Below are 17,852 nucleotides of genomic sequence, written 5' to 3' on the forward strand. Positions count from 1 at the left end.
GCAGTCCTGGGTTTAAAAAAGAAATCTTCTGCCATCACATGTAGTAGTTTGAACCTAGATCTGCGACAATTCAACTTTGACATGACTTCTATATCTTTAAGAAACAGGGATAATTCTGCCTTGGAGCAGCTTTGTTTGTCTTTCCATGTCCTAGTTGTTTAACTTGAGGAGCAAGGCTAGAGACCACATCACTACATTGGGTGATCAGAGTATTAGGATGGGACAGGATGGATGGAGAGCCCATATTTGTGAATATGTCATTGCCTTAATGAGAGTGGCAAACTGAAACAGCATAAATTCATCAAGACAAAAATAATTCAAATTGCTTTTTCCAAATAGTTGGACTCTAAAGCCCTCCAAATTTGACACTGAAATGAGAACTTTAATCACACAACACATCATTACTATCAATATTTTATTTTCTTCCTTCATCAGCGAAAAGCACCTACTTCTGGAGTAGAATAGTGGCAGTCACTCCGTAGCCAAAACACTAGGAAGGGAGGGAAATCTGGGAGTGGAAAGCAAAAACTCATTTTTCCAGTTGAACTGAAAGATAGTAGAGACCAAGAGAATGTAATTATTCATGCTGGAATATAGCCAAGGTGCTGCTGTTAGAACAGCCCTCCTGTTTCAAAACATGCCACAGAATCTTTAATAACCATATCTTGTAAGACCTGAATTTATATGATAGACAAAAGTGTGCTATAAAAATGCTCATTATTTTTAAAACTATCAAGGCTACAGTCTGCATATTCTAAAGACAAACAAAATGGTGCCTGGGGGAGGGAGAGTATATTTTTCATTTTCATTTTTCATTATTTAAAAAATCCTTTGGGGCATTCTGCTTGGGGGGAATAATAGTCTAGATTTTCCTCCAAAATATTTCTGTATTTTAGCATACTTTTTCCATTAAAACTGGGAAATATTTTTTTCTTCCCATAAAATCATGGCTGAAACCTGTATTATATTTTAAACACATGGAACACTTTTAACTAGCTCTGAAAAGACATTTCATATGTATTGTTCATGGACCAACTTTGCAAAGGGAAATGGCCAGTCTTTTCTATGTACAAGCTGTAGGTTGCCTATGGCAGGGGTGGGCAGAAAGTTGATTCCCAGATTTTTTTTTTAATTTAGCTCCCAGCATTCCTAACCATTGGCCATGCTAGCAGGGGCGTCTGGGTGTTGTTCAAAACGTTGGGTAGATCTACCTTCTGCCCAGTGCCCACCCCTGATCTATGGTAGTCATTAGACTGAACCAAAGCTAGATGCATGCCAACTTTTGAACTAGATCCTTTAACTGCACTGTAATCTGTAGCAATTATTTCTCTCCTTTTTGTGAAAAGCATCACCTGCTGATTTTTGCACCTCAACCTGCTGTTGAGCAGGCCAGGTCAATTTCTTCTGTTGGCAACACTGTTGACCACAGCTGTGCTGCAGTTGCACTTGACCTCAAATACTTCAATGCCACAGTAAAACTCATACTTGCTTGTCATATTACAATGTAAAGCAGCCTTCCCCAACCTGGTGCCCTCCAGATATTTTGGACTTCAATTCCCATCAGCCCCATCCCTATGTCAGGGATGCTGGGAGTTGTAGTGCAAAACATCCGAAGGGCATCAATTTGGGGAAGGCTAATGTAAAGACACAAACTATTTCAACCAGTCAGTCCCACATCTCGGAAGCTAAGCAGGGTCAGCCCTGGTTAGTACTTGGATGGAAGACTGCCTCGGAATCAGGCTTCCTGCCCTGAGCAGGAGGATGGACTCGATGGCCTTGTAGACCCCTTCCAACCCTATGTCTATGTCTATGATCCGGTGTCAGGCAAATCCGCACCTTTAGTTCACTCTGAGACTGATATGTGAAGTATGAGACTCTGCAAGTGGTTTTGGAATTCATTGCTTGATCTTGGAGTCAGATCCCAAAACTAGAGATATCCCTAACATGGAAGAGGCTGTGAAACATACTGAGTAAGATGCTCAAACCTTTCATTTCAACCTCCTGCAAATAGGCAAGGTACAGCAAGAATACCCAGGCTGAAGAACAAGACAGACGCAGACCTCTCTTGACCCTCTTGTCAGTTCTGGATCTCAGGTCAGATCCTGAAGACTTGCTCATAAATTCAGAGTGATTTCGTATGTCAGGAATAAACCACTGGATGATTAGGGCTCTTTTGGTGACTATCACAGGTCTAAGGACAGATCCAGTTGAGCCAATATGCATCTTGCTTAGATTCAGAGGAAGCACACACAGGCTAACAAACATTCAGATTGGCACCTCATGCCGTCGCCTATTTATATCCACATAACTAAAAATATGCAGCCTTAACAACACAGGAGCTAAAATATGAAGTCCATGCACTTATTTTATTTAAAACACAAGGCCATCTCACAAAATCACAATCTGCCCTCCAACCTAAAACATATCTAAGTCGTGTCGGGCCAAATGGTCTTAAGATGCAATGCAGACCAGAGCTTATGAATAACGTGTTACATCCTGAAAAGGGGGTTATTCTGAGAAAACAGGTGAACATAAACACCAAGCATCAAAGGAAATAACAACAAAGATGCTTTTTTCCCCTTTACCTATATATGGAATTAGCTTTAGAAATGGCCAAACAAAAACTGCCCACAGAAAGATAGGATACTCCCCCATAGAGAGACAGATACCTTTTCCCAGTTACAAGAAACGTGTGTTCGTAGCCATGGCCACTTATTTATGCAAAAATCCAAAGACAAAAAGTAGCCAGAGATTTGTCTGTGGAACTGCAGCCTTGCAGACTTCACTGGACTCCAAAGTTTACTTAAAAGTCAACTTTTAAGTAAACCAAGTGATCCAGCATATGCTAGCATAAATACAAGTTTTTTCCACAAGAATATTTCATGGGAATCAACCAATGTCTGCACCACCATTATTTCCCACCCCCAACCACAGTGCTTATCTTTATCCAGTCACAAAACAGAATATTGTCATGAGACCTTCATATTCAATCCAATTAAAGTCACCTCCACATTTGAAGATCAGTTGCTCTAAGTCAGCATAAGTCCGGTGAAGCTGGTGATATACCAATTTATGTTATTGGAGTATTCACCCCCAGGTATCTAGTTTGTATTTATAGCAATAAGCTACAGATGAAGAATTTTTCATGGCAGAAATTATCCAGTGAATGATTCTGAACGAGTTGATGTGAGGGAACTGCATCGGAGACAATCAACAAGCGGAGAGGAGGCAAAAGCTGTTGGATAAATGGTATAATGAATTATGAATTACTCACCTAGCTGGATTGTTTAACCATGAGTCCTATTCAATTCAACAAAGTACTTAAGCAAACGTGTAATATTAACATACAAGAAGGAGTCAGCCAAGGATCTGCTCCAATGTCCAGCTCTCAGTAACTTTGCTTATTCATTTGCATGTGCATTAAACCACACCCTAAAAATATTAATCAAATGGCCGGTGCTTAACTCTTTTTCATATTGCACTAAATACACCTCTAAATAAACCTCTTAATATTCCCACTGTATTGTGCAATGAACATTTTCCTGTACGCTAGAGTGATTCCTGTTTTTACCAAACACAGTCCCCATGAAATACTGTGGTAAACATTTCACAGAATACTACAGCAAACATTCTTTGCATTATCAGATTAGCCATTTCACTGAGCACCACATTAAGCACACGTTTAAATACTGAGAAAAGACATACAGCCTCTTCTTTCTACTGCGCCTCGTTACCCTCCTTAGATCCATATTTCTTGATGTGGAATTGACCAGCTCTCCCCCCTCCCTCCACATATATGCATGCAGACAATTGCCCAGTCCCCCTCCTCTGCAGCCCAACACCTTATTTCCAGCTTGGATCAGACAGGAAGAGTTTTCAGCATGGCTGGGGGATTTTTCATTTAGGGAATGGTAGCCACTTTTTCTAACAACAACAATTGACAAAATCTATCTTTAGTAGTTTTGCCTGTGATTGAGAAAGATCAGTTACAACCTCGCCTGCCTGCATCTACAAAAGACATGAGATTCAGCCTGTGATGGCTGAGCTGTGAGTTACAAAGCTTTGTTTGGGTTTTACAGGTGTGCTTTAATGTCAGCAAAATTACTGTGCTTCAAGCCTTCGATGGATTCATCTTTAGCAAGCATTTAAGAGGCATGAACGCATCCCCAGTGCTGACTGTCAAGATTCAACCTACAGTTCTCTTCAGCTTTTCTTGTTTCTCCCCCCTTTCTCCCCCCCCCACCTTTTTACTTGCAATTTGATGTTTGATCATTTGAAGCAATGAGGCGGAGGGTAATTTACGTTATCAGGGAGGTATGAGGGGTGCTCGGAACCCAGACGCGAGGCCCATTCGCCTGCTAAAGCACCATCGTAATGTAATGAGACTCCAGTCAAGTGCAGCTAGTAATGGAGAGGAACGCTTTCCATTCATCTGCCTACCTGAACCTCCATGGAATATGACAATAACTTTTACGCAGGAGAAGGAGGAGGGGTGGGCAGAGTGTAAAGAGCTACAACTCTGGGGAAATCTCTGGAATTGTTCACAGCCCCCTTTTCAGGTTGGGTCAAGCTGACCTGTCCACAAACCTAACTTGTTGAATCCTGGGAAATGGTTCAGAAGCTTCTGTAGAATGTACATAGATTTTATTATTTTTTTGTATGACTGTGGCTGACTTGGGTCTAGTTTGGGTCTACTTTTCAGCTAAAAATTTGGAGCAAATGAGTTTTGCCATGAATCATATTTAAGATCAGACACCTTTAGGGAAACAGTCACTGATTAAAGCAAGTCAAGTCAAGTAAGCTGAGATTTCACAAAGGGCTATTGCCGGTGTTATTTTTTATCTCAAGGTTTGTGCAAGTGTCACACAGCTTGCCATTTTTATGTAAATTTTACTTAGAATCATCAAGTTAGACCAAAGCATTATATATCTATGAAAAGCTTGACACTTGGCTCTTAAGATCCATGTTGATAAAACATTAACTTGGAAGCAGCCTGAAGTCAAAGACCTTGTAAACCTGTTTGGCTGGAAAATGCAGAGTTCTCTGGAAAGCAAATGGAGGAACAGCAGATATGAATCAAGTTGAGATGAAGTTGTCTTGAGAACCAGTCCATAAATGTACATAAGAAACTTTGGTTGACTTGAAGACCTGCAATTAAAAAAATAAATTAATTAAGAGCTGCCAACTATTTTTTTCTGACATGGTCAGAATCCTGACTTGAGCAGGGGGTTGGACTCGATGGCCTTGTAGACCCCTTCCAACCCTACTGTTCTATGATTCTATGATTCTGTGACATATTGAAATTTATCAGGGGAAGCTTTTCCCATTACTTCACCTCTATGTCAGTAAAAGCTTCCCTTTCTAAATTTCTGCATTCCAGACAGCTGTTAAAGGCACAAGAACTGGGGTGAAAGGGGAAGCTGGCAACTTTGACATTAGAGCTAATTGAGACTGTACTTCCCAGCCATTCCTTTTCAGGTTGTTGGTTGTAACTGTTTAAAGATCTCTTAACAAGTACTTTCTCCCCTCTGAGAAAAGCTAAATGACCCTGAGAAGCCTGCCCTTTCCCACCAATTGGGGAAGAGGGAGCAGCAAATACAAGATGAACACACCCTCCAGTGAGCCATAAACCAGATGCTTTAAAAGTAAAGCCTTACCCTTCCAAGACAAGCAGACTGCCTTCCCAGAGATTAGTAGCAGATGAGAAGAAATGAAATAATCTCCAGTTCTTCATGACCGCTCTAAAAAGGGGGCCCATCTTAAAGTGCAAAATGGAAAATAACCTCTCTGTAATTATCATAGAATCATAGAATCATAGAATAGTAGGGTTGGAAGGGGCCTACAAGGCCATCGAGTCCAACCCCCTGCTCAATGCAGGAATCCAAGTCAGAGCATCCCTGACAAATGGCTGTCCAGCCTCGTCTTGAAGGCCTCCAGTGTGGGAGAGCCCACCACCTCCCCAGGTAATTGGTTCCATTGCCGTATTGCTCTGACACTCAGGAAGTTTTTCCTGATGTTCAGTCGGAATCTGGCTTCCACAAACAATTATGATTGTTAATAGATCTCTCAGCTTCCATTATTTCCTGCAACGTATGGAGTTCAATACTTTTTTAAGGTGGCCATCTTCAAAAAGGTTGTGGGTGAAAAGTTGAAGAGATATCTATATGTGGAAAGGCCATTGATGTTATCCCTCTCTCCAAAAGGCAGGGCCACCTGCAATCAGGTCCACCACATGCTACAAGCAGACACCTCCAGGTAACAGAAACAAGCTAATTGGGGTTTTTTTTATTATTTATTTATTTATTTATTTAATGTTCTGTTCAGACAAATGCTTTACTGTACTAAGCCTACAAATAAAATACTATATTGGGTCTGTAAAAATCATCATCTAAAATGTCAACATTTTTTAAAAAATCAAACATTGTTCCGGATCTTCTGTTGTTGTTTAGTCGTTAAGTCGTGTCCGACTCTTCGTGGCCCATGGACCATAGCACGCCAGGCCTTCCTGTCCTCCGCTCTCTCCTGGAGTGTGCTCAAGTTCATATTCATTGCATCGGTGATGCTATCTAGCCATCTCATCCTCTGCCGTCCCCTTCTCCTTTTGCCTTCAATCTTTCCCAGCATCACGGTCTTTTCCAGGGAGTTTTCTCTTCGCGTTAGGTGGCCAAAATATTTGAGCTTCAGCTTCATTATCTGTCCTTCCAATGAGCAGTCAGGGTTGATTTCCTTTAGTATGGACTGATTTGACCTCCTTGCAGTCAGGGACTCGTAAGAGTCTTCTCCAGCACCACAGTTCGAAAGCATCAATTCTTCGGCGCTCAGCCTTCCTTATAGTCCAGCTCTCACAGCCATACGTTGCTACTGGGAAAATCATAGCTTTGATTATATGAACCTTTGTCGGCAAGGTGATGTCTCTGCTTCTTACTATGCTGACTAGGTTTGCCATAGCTTTCCTCCCAAGGAGCAAGTGTCTTCTAATTTCATGGCTACAGTCACAGTCTGCAGAGATCTTGGAGCCCAAGAAAATAAAATCTGTCACTGCTTCCATTTCTTCCCCTTCTATATGCCAGGAATCTGGAGCTTCTGAGCATAGTTTAAATCCAGAAGAATACTTGTATGTAAGGGACACCTGTGCAGTAGGCATTTTCCAGCAGAGCACTTACAATATCATAGACATCTCACCACCACCCATGCTGTGGAACAAGTTGTGCTTTTTAAATTTCCCAGTATTTAGCTTGCAAAGGGCATGGTAATATGTACTGGGGAACAGCAAAGGCTAAATAAGTGCATAAACCTATGCACGCCTGCAATCGGCTGTCTGTATTACAGCCATTTGCTATAATCCACCAATGACTTGCTACCACCTCTGCAATGTGGGCTTTTCTACTTGAGGCATTTATTGTGCACTTGTCATTCACTACTCATGGTTGTTTATGGGGTTTTTAGACAATGTCGTGACCCTCTAGTTTTACTTCTGTGTCTAACCAGCACTTTTGGTGAGTTTTTTAGAGCAGGGAAAATGTGGTGTTTAATTGTGAAAGCAAAAGAAAGCACTGTTTCTACTTGTGTATTTGTGCTATTCTGCTATACCACAGTGCCACCTAGAGGCTGTGTACTGGAAAAGCAGGAAAGGAAACGCTTGTGTAGTGCTTGGATATTAATTCTGCAACGAAACCGAAAATAGATACAGCTGATTAACAGCCCCATGTAGAAAAGCTCAGAGCTCATCACTGGGCCGTTTCCACAGCTTGTCCTGTTGCAAGAGTGTATTGCAGTTAGGGATGTCAGAGAATCTCGCCACGAATCTTGGAGAGGCCGAATGCCAGCGCATTCGGCCCCCCAAAATTGGCGAAACGGTCTGCCCCCCCGCCCCCCCTGGGATGGGACTTACCTTGGGCGAATCCTCCTGGCAGCAGCGGCGGTGGTTCGGTGGCAGCAGCTGCGGCAGCCGGTCTGCCGACTGGCTGCCACCGCCACCATTTCCAATTAAAAAAAAATGTGATAGGCTACGTAAAGATTTACGTAGCCTATCACGGCTAGATTTTTAAAAAATACTGTGATAGGCTACGTAAATGTTTACGTAGCCTATTGTGGCTGAGTAAAAAAACAAAAACCGCGAATACGCAAATGGTGGCGCCCATGGGCGCCACCATTTGCGTTCCTTATTTTGGCACGTCTAGTCTACGTAAACATTTACGTAGACTACGGCGAAAATAAGGGGAACGCAAATAGCGTAGACACTACGCTATTTGCGTTCCCCTTATTTTCGCCGTAGTCTACATAAATGTTTACGTAGACTAGATGTGCCAAAATAAGGAACGCGAATGGCGGTGCCCATGGGCGCCGCCATTTGCGTACGCGCAGTTTTTTGTTTTTACTCAGCCGTGATAGGCTACGTGAACATTTACGTAGCCTATCACGGCTGACTGCAGGGACGCAAACGGCGTCGGCTACAGCCGCCGCCATTTGCGGCCCGACCGGCCAGGATTCGGGGGTGGAGGGACGGAGCGCCTCCCCCACCACAAATCAAATTTCGTTCAAGGTAAGTGACTTTCGTACATCCCTAATTGTAGTTTGTTTATTAAATTAACAGTCCAGTAAAACTGCAGTGTGTATTGTTATGGTCACTGAGCTCAAACCTGGCAAAGCTGAGGGTACATGAAAATCCATTCATTTTTGTTAGGGGTGGATGAAAGTCACTTACCTGTTGTGGAAGCTTGTTCGCAGTGGGGGGGAGGTGCTTCGCTGCTCCCCCCGCAAAGTTCAGGCCGTTGCCCTTATTTTCGCTGTAGTTGCCCATATTTTCGCCGTAGCGTTGCCCTTATTTTCGCCGTAGTCTACGTAAATCTTTACGTAGACTACAGCGACCAAATAAGGAACGGGAATGGCGGCTCCCTATGGGGGCCGCCATTACCCTTACGCGCTTTTTTTTTTTTTTTAAGTCACCCGTGATAGGCTACGTGACGATTTACGTAGCCTATCACGGCTGACTTTGGAAATCTAGCCGTGATAGGCTACGTTAATCGTCACGTAGCCTATCATGGGGGCGTTTTTTTTTTCTTTTTTTGGAATGGTGGCGGCGGCAGCCTGTCGAAAGACCGGCTGCCGCTCCCGCCCCGCACGAACACCCGCCGAACCGCCGGCCGGACCCACTGCCGGGAGGGACATTCGGCAAAGGTAAGTCCCGTCCCGGGGGGGGTGCGGAGAATTTCTCCCCGAAACTTGTTCGGGGGGCCGAACACGTTGGCGCTCGGCCCCCCGAAGTTTCGGGGAGAAATTCTCCGCCATCCCTAATTTTTGTAGCATTTACACTGGAATATTTCCTGTCTATCTAAACCCATACTTGTATTATAAATGCCGAGCCCTATCAGCCCTGTCATATTCTTTGCTAGTGAAATAGCATTTTAACAGCCCAGGAAGTTCAGGAAATGTCTCTGGGGAAATTGTTTAGAGGATGGTTTCTTGACCATCCCCAGAATGTGACAACCATTTGGGAAAGGTGACCCTTCTTCTCCCGTCTCCTTATATGGGGTTGGGTCTTAAGGTCTGTGTGAGAAAGAAATGGCAATTTAGTTTTGAGTGAGAGAGAGAGCTGACCTGTGAGCTTTGAGCCGAAGGCGTCTGGAGGGTACAGGTTTCTCTCACAGGGAATATGATGTGCAGCAGTAGGTCTGTGCTCTACTTGTATATTTGCAAATAAGTGAAATATTTCAAAGCTTCCTAAGTCTTTAGTGATCTCCTCCAAAAAGAAGCCAAGCCCCTGCAGCACCACCCTTGGAGCTTCTCACCACTTGGAGAACTGTGGTACATGTATCCCTATTATTCTGGGACACCCTGTTTTGGTACTCAAAGCTTTGGTATGGCTTGGCCACTAACAGTGAATGCCGATTAGTGGGTAATGAAGGCCAGCTAGGGATGCTATATCCACCTCTCTGTGTGAGAATGGAAAAGGACTTGGACTCTGACCTGAGAAGGAAAGGGGGCAGTTCTGAGTCTAGGCAGAGAGAATAATAGAGCTGGCTAGCAAGGAGCAGCTGTGAGGGCTTCTGGGCTTTGCTGCTGATGCTGATGACTGGTGTTAACAGTCCTACTTAACAAAGGACAGTCCTCTGAAAGTATCCCCTGTTTGCAGTGCTGTCCAGTCCAAGTCTGGTTTAAAGAGAAAGAACCATCAGGAGGGAGAGCAGCAGCAGGGGCCTTGAAGTTGCCCACCAACAGTTGGCACCCAGACAGCAGACTGACCAAGCACAGAGGTCACCCTGTCATAGTCTTCCTTACTATGGCAAGATGTATTGTATTTCTATTTAAATTATAACAGTAATTTCCAAATTTGCATCTCTAAATTAGTATACGCAAATATATGCAAATATGTGCTGTCTTTTGTCCTGCTCTTTGGTGCTGCATATTCTAGTGGCCACCCTAGCCAGTTTGCTTCCAGGCACCTTCTCCCAACTCATAGAATCATAGAATAGTAGGGTTGGAAGGGGCCTACAAGGCCATCGAGTCCAACCGCTCAATGCAGGAATCCAAGTCAGAGCATCTGTATATTAGATTAGAGGAATATACCTCTAATATGGTGCTTATTTAGCTTTCCCAGCTCCAAACTGCACATATTTAAATATGCGCATTTTTTTAACTTCCTGTTTTATGTAGCAATCAAAGGCGCGAAAATGGCGGGCACTCACCGAACGGGATTGCAGTGAGCCTGGGGAACTTGCTGAGCTTGTGGGTGGCCTGAGCACGGGTCCAGGGGGGTGCGAGCGGGGGCGCCGCTTCAGCGAGCGCCCGGAGAAGCCAAGCTAGGGTGGGTTCTTACATCCCTAACCCCAATACACATGTCAGCTGCTGCACCTGGGCCTGCAGCATTCCTGTGCATCCTTCTGGCTGAAACTGATCACACTCACACATCAGCTGGGGGCTGTGGCTAGCATGCATGACTGCATATAGCAGGTGGGCTAGGCCATGCATTCCTATTAGTTCCTGCATGTGTCCACCTGTACAAGGCTAATTTCAGAAGCTGAAGTTCTGACATTTTACTTCCTGCTGCAACTCTGCTGTTAACAGCATATACACAGGGACACTGAAAGTCTCCCAGTAACAGAAGAAGCCTTATTCAGCATAACCCTCATCATCAGCCTTAACTGCCACGCTCTGAACTGATCCAGCAGACTCTACAGGAATCCAAAAGGGACAAACTAGAAACAGAAAAGCAAAAGCCTCCCTAGTGGTTCCTTGTTCACATTACAATAGGGGTGGGCAGAAATAGACCTCCGGATGTGTTAGACTTCACCATTCCTGGCTGTTGGCAGGGGCTTCTGAGAATTGCAACACCTTCCTAGATGAATTGAGTGGTGATAAACCCCAGTATGGCTTTCTGTGATTTAACTCTAGTAGTTGCTCAGAAACTGTGAGCTATGAACCAGGACGTCTCTCCCACAATAATGAAATTTGAAAACTTAAGATGAATAAATTTCCCCACAGAATTGCTCTGACTAAAAATACAAAATGTAATTTAGCCCAATGATTTATTTAGCCCAAAAATATAATTTAGCACTGGGAACATAATAGCTGCCTAGACCAGGGCCCAATCTACATGAAAGTGTCTTCTGACACTGATGCAGTTCAAAAACACATTTTCTTGAATTTGCATCTACTCCTCTGGTGGCTCACCTCACGTGGCCAATTAATGTGGTGCAGACTTGATATAAATCTCACTTTTCAGAAGCAAATGTAATCTTAAACCACATTAATTTGGATATGTAGGCGGGGTCTTGGGACATCAAGTTTTCTTCCCCTTTTTTTTTCTTTTTACACTCATTAGGCTTATGCGCAGGTGCAAAGGAGTGGAGTTGTTCTTTTTGAAGTCATCCCAAAAGCAACCTGTTCACTTTCTCAGGAGTAGGCCTCATTGAAGAGAATGTGACAGGCATGTATATGGGAGGGTTTTCAGGTAGTTGTTCCTTGAGGCAAAGAAATTAGGGATGGCGGAGAATTTCTCCCCGAATCTTCGGGAGGCCGAGCGCTGATGCATTCGGCCCCCTGAAGTTGGTTGGGAAATTCTCCGCCGGCCCCCCGCCCCCCCTGGGATGGGACTAACCTTCGGCGAATGTCCCTCTCGGTGGTGGGTCCCGGCGGCCATTCAGCGGTGTTTCGTCGCGGGTGGGGGCGGTGGCCGATCTCCCGACCGGCTGCCGCCGCCATTGCAACCCCCCCTAAAGTTAAAAAAAACAAACAACACCCGTGATAGGCTACGTAACGATTTACGTAGCCTATCACAGCTAGATTTCCAAAGTCAGCCGTGATAGGCTACATAAATCGTCATGTAGCCTATCACGGCTGACTTTGGGGGAAAAAAAGCACATACGCAAATGGCGGCGCCCATGGGGCGCTGCCATTTGCGTTCCTTAGTTTGGCACGTCTAGTCTACGTAAAGATTTACGTAGACTATGGCGAAAATAAGGGAACGCTATTTGCGTTGCCCTTATTTTCGCCATAGTCTACATAAATCTTTACGTAGACTAGACGTGCCAAAATGAGGAACACAAATGGCGGCGCCCCATGGGTGCCGCCATTTGTGTACGCGCTTTTTTTTTCCCTTCAAAGTCAGCCGTGATAGGCTACGTGACGATTTACGTAGCCTATCACAGCTGACTTTGGAAATCTAGCCATGATAGGCTACGTAAATCGTCACGTAGCCTATCACGGGGTCTTTTTTTTTTTTTTACTTTTTGTTTCGCGGCCGGGGAGACGGGGCTCTTCTCCCCGGCCTGAATTTCGGCCAGGCGAGGCGGGGCGCCTCCCCCCCCGGCCTGAATTTCGGCCGAGCGAGGCAGAACGCCTCCCCCCCCTCGCCTGAACTTCGGGGGGAGAAGCGAAACACCTCCCCCCCACCGCGAAGCCAAGCTGCGAAAAGGTAAGTGACTTTCGTACATCCCTAAAAGAAATGAAAAGGGCAAAGGAGAGAATTGGGAAGATTTGAAAAGTCATTCCAAACTTTATTTTTTACAAAGGTAAGGAGGAGGGGCAGCAGCATTGCCTTCACTCTTCAGTTTACTGGGCAGGGCAGAGAGAGAGAGAGAGCAGGAGAGAAGCCAGCAGAAATGTGTGTGCGCTATTCACTAGGGATGGTGCGGGTGCCTGATTCAGTCTGGGAATCCAGTGGAACCACCCCATCCACACCCCCGAGCCCTGCTCACTGAGCCCCTGCACCTGCTTGCCCCCTGCCCCCGCTCAGCAAACGGCCTGCACTCACCGCGGCAGCCTTGTCAAGCTCTGCAGTCACCATTAAAAAAAAAAGGCAATCGCAAAAATGTGCATATTTGCGCATGCACAAAATGCACATTTTTGCAAATGTGTGCATTCGCGCATGCGAAAATGTGCATTTTTGCAAATGTGAATATTTTGCACAACAAATATGTGCATTCGCAAAAAGGTGCACTTTCATGCATACAAATATGCACATTGGCAAAAATGCACATTTTTGTGCATACGGAAACATGCGCATTTTTGCGATCGCCATTTTTTTTTTTTTAAATGGCGACCGCAGAACTCAATGAGGTGACTGCGGTGAGTGCTGGCTGCTTGCCAAGCATGGGAGGGGCTTGAGCATGGTCTGAGGACCAGCAAGTGGGGACAGGGGCTGGGTGGGCATCCAGAGAACCCAGATGGGGGTGAGTTTGCACATCCCTACATTCACACCTTTGCCGGTATGCATTAGCAAACACAATTTAAAAAACCAACATCTTAGTCAATGGGAGAGCGAAGCAGAAAGGAATGGGTTAACTCATCTCTTCCAAGACAGGAGTTAACCCATTCCTCTCAGGGCCACCCTTTGCTGATGCAACTTTCCGTTCCTCCTAGCAGTGCTGAAGCCACTTCTCCTTCCTCTGGAGTAGTACCACAAGTTTAGAACACAGTGAGTCCCAAAACACAGGGAAGTCACAATAAAGGGAAAATCCATCACAAAAGGACTTTTCTGAAAACACAGTTTTTACTGCAAGAAACCCAGGACTGATACAGATTGGGTGTATAATCATGTGTCATGCCCAAGTGTGAGGTGCAGTTAGGGATGGTGGAGAATCTCTCCACGAATCTCCGGGAAGCCGAATGCCAACGCATTTGGCCCCCCGAAATTGGTGGTGAAATTCTCCGCCGGCCCCCCGCCCCCCCGCCCCGGGATGGGACTTGCCTCGTGTGAATGTCCCTCTCAGCGGCGGGTCCTGGCGGCATTTCGGCGGGGGCAGTGGCGGCGGCCGGTCTTCTGACCGGCTGCCGCCGCCGCCACTGCAAAATAAAAAAGGAAAGTTAAAAAAACAACAACACACACCCGTGATAGGCTACGTAACAATTTACGTAGCCTATCACGGCTAGATTTCCAAAGTCAGCTGTGATAGGCTACGTAAATCGTCACGTAGCCTATCACAGGTGACTTTGGAAGAAAAAAAAAAAGCACGTACGCCCATGGGGCGCCGCCATTTGCGTTCCTTAGTTTGGCACGTCTAGTCTACGTAAAGATTTACATAGACTATGGCGAAAATAAGGGCAACGCAAATAGCCTTATTTGCATAGGCGCTTTTTTTTTTTTTCAAAGTCAGCCGTGATAGGCTACGTGACGATTTACGTAGCCTATCACGGCTGACTTTGGAAATCTAGCCGTGATAGGCTACGTAAATCGTTACGTAGCCTATCACGGGTGTTTTTTTTTTTTCTTACTTTTTTTTTTCGCGGCCGGGTAGACGGGGCTCTCCTCCCCGGCCTGAATTTCAGCGGTGAGGGATGGGGTGCCTCCTCCCCAGCCTGAATTTTGGCCGGGCGAGGCGCCTCCCACCCCTCGCCTGAACTTCAGGGGGAGAACCGAAGCGCCTCCCCCCCACCGCGAAGCAAGCTGCGGGACCAGGTAATTCCCTTTCGTCCATCCCTAGGTGCAGTAGCACCGCAGTAAATTCTTTATGCAGATTGGGCCCAAATCTCTGAACATGATCTTGAGATGGATAAAAAAGCAGGGAGACAGGCAACACAGGAAGTTCTGTAATAATGGATGACTTCAACCATCCTAAGTTCATGTTTGGATCACAACACCTTTATGCAGCACATATGAGTAGGGATGTACGAAAGTTCTGCCACGGATCTCGGGGAGGCCGAATGCCAGCGCATTTGGCCCCCCGAAAATGGTGGCGGAACGGCCCACCACCCCCCTGCCACCCCACCGGGACAGGACTTACCTGGGGCGGATCTTCCTGGCGGCGGCGGCTCCGGCGGCGGTTCGGTAGCGGCGGCTGTGGTGGCCGGTCTTCCGACCGGCTGCCGCTGCCGCCATTTCCAGGTTTAAAAAACAAAACAAAAAAACGTGATAGGCTACGTAAAGATTTACGTAGCCTATCACGGCTTGATTTTAAAAAAACACCATGATGGGCTATGTAAATCTTTATGTAGCCTATCACGGCTGACTTAAAAAACAACAACAACAACGCGTGTATGCAAATGGCAGCGGCCATGGCCGCCGCCATTTGCGTTCCTTATTTTGGCACGTCTTAGTCTACGTAAACATTTACATAAACTAAGACGGCGAAAATAAGGGGAACGCAAATAGCCTAGACGCTACGCTATTTGCGTTCCCTTTATTTTCACCCTCTTAGTCTACATAAATGTTTATGTAAGACTAAGATGTGCCAAAATAAGGAACGCAAATGGTGGCGGCCATGGGCACCGCCATTTGTGTACACGCATGTGTTTTTTTTTTATCAGCCGTGATAGGCTACATAAAGATTTACGTAGCCTATCACGGCTAGATTTTCAAAAAACACTGTGATAGCCTACGTAAATGTTTACGTAGCCTATCACAGCTGACTTTGGAGGGGGGGGGAAGTGCATACGCAAATGGCGGCACCCATGGGCACCGCCATTTGCGTTTCTTATTTTGGCCCGGGTAGTCTACGTAAATATTTATGTAGACTACGGTGAAAATAAGGGCAACACAAATAGCATTGCCCTTATTTTCACCGTAGTCTACGTAAATATTTACGTAGACTACCCGGGCCAAAATAAGGAACGCAAATGGCGGCGCCCATGGGCACCGCCATTTGCGTACGCACTTTTTTTTTTCCCCAAGGTCTGCAGGCCAGGGATGCAAACGGCCGCCGACATTTGCGTCCCGGCAGGAGAAGGGGTTTCGCGGCCGGAGAGACGGGGCACTCCCCCCCGGCCAGAATTTCAGCAGGGAGGGATGGGGCGCCTCCCCCCCCGAATTTCGGGGGGAGGGACGGAGCGCCTCCCCCCCACCACGAAGCAAGCTTCGGGATCAGGTAAGTGACTTTGGTCCATCCCTAATTTTTGGTGCATACTGACAACATACCCTTTTCCAAAAGGCATTCCTAGGAAGTTACTTTTGTCTTCTGTATGAAGACTTGTTTAGTATATCACTTACAAATTTTTTCAAGCAATTCATAAATATAATTAAATAAATAAAAATAACAAGAACATCAAGAGGCTCCAGCATAGTTAACAAGCAGAGACAAGGAAGCTATAAAAGGCAGTAAAACGTCCTTCTGAAAATGGAAGCCTTGCCCACATAAGGCAAACAAAAAGAACAAAAGCACTGGCAAAACAAATGTAACCTGACATTAAGGGCATCTCTACACTAGCCTAAAATCCTGCATTTAAAATGGGGCTTTCTGCTTCCGTTTTAAATGCAGGATCACCACTGACTCCTTTTACTTGTGCTTCCTTTCCCCCAACCCCTCTCCCCCTATCTGAATCTTCCATTATCTTTCATTGATCTCGCTTCTCTTCTTGCCACTTTAACTCTTTTCATGGAGGAAACTGAAGCTGAACACAATGGGATAATTTGATAGCTCATTATCTGCAATCTATTTAAAAATGGAACAAAGGGCATTGAATGCAGAAGGGTCACGGCAGGGTCACGGGCATCATGTAAAGAGCCCGCAAACTTCTGTGAAGGAGCCATCTCAATTGTAGGATAAAAGCTCCGTGTGATGAAGCCCTAAGGGGTTCATCACATGGAGCTTTTATCCTGAGATTGAAATGGCCCTCTCTCAGAAGTTTGAAGGCTCTTTACATGACGCTGTTATTGTCCAAGGCGCCTCCCTCAATTTCCCCCAGCCTATCTCATGTTTTCCCTAGGGATGGTGGAGAATTGCGCCACGGATTTCAGTCAGTTCCCCGAAATCTGTGGCGGAATGGCCTGCCAACCCCCGCCCCCCCACAGATTCCCCCCGGGACGAAGCTTACCTGGGGCGGATGTTCCATATGGTGGCGGTGGCTGGTCTTTCGACTGGCTGCCGCGCCCGCCATTTGTATCCTGGTCTTTGCCGTGATAGGCTACGTAAATACATAGCCTATCACGGCAAGCCAAGCAAAAAAAAATGCATACGCAAATGGCGACAGCTACGGCAGCTGCCATTTGCGTTCCCTATTTTTCGCTATTTTAGCCTAGGCAAATATTTACGTAGGCTATTGCGGCGAAAAAAAGGGGAACGCAAATAGCGTAGTGGGCTCCATTTGCGTTCCTTTTTTCCCCGCCGTTTTAGCCTACGTAAATATTTACATAAGCTATTACGGCCAAAAATAAAGGAACGCAAATAGTGGCCACTACACTATTTGCATCCCCCCTTTTTTCACCGTAATAGCCTATGTAAATATTTACGTAAGATAAAACGGCGAAAAATAGGGAATGCAAATGGCGGCCGCCGTAGCCGCCGCCATTTGCGTACACCGTTGTTGTTGTTGTTTTGCCCAGCCGTTATAGGCTACGTAAATACTTACATAGCCTATCACGGCAGCATGGCTGGATGCAAATGCATTTGTGTCTGCAGCAGCCCGTCCGTGGCCGGAAC

The 17,852-nt window shown here is 45.7% G+C and overlaps 1 long non-coding RNA gene across 1 annotated transcript; it reads right to left on the reverse strand.

Moving 5' to 3' along the window:
• Window positions 1-822: 822 nt before the first annotated feature.
• Window positions 823-11,173, reverse strand: LOC146350516 (uncharacterized). The gene is made up of 3 exons (XR_014789307.1): window positions 10,686-11,173; window positions 5,008-5,148; window positions 823-3,235 (listed from the first exon to the last, which is right to left on the reverse strand). It is a non-coding gene; the product is annotated as an uncharacterized LOC146350516 (long non-coding RNA).
• Window positions 11,174-17,852: the final 6,679 nt, after the last annotated feature.

This window comes from Heloderma suspectum, chromosome 3 (assembly GCF_057233095.1).
Source record: "Heloderma suspectum isolate Gila_16-S chromosome 3, 16-S_ref, whole genome shotgun sequence".
Classification (NCBI taxonomy): domain Eukaryota; kingdom Metazoa; phylum Chordata; class Lepidosauria; order Squamata; family Helodermatidae; genus Heloderma; species Heloderma suspectum.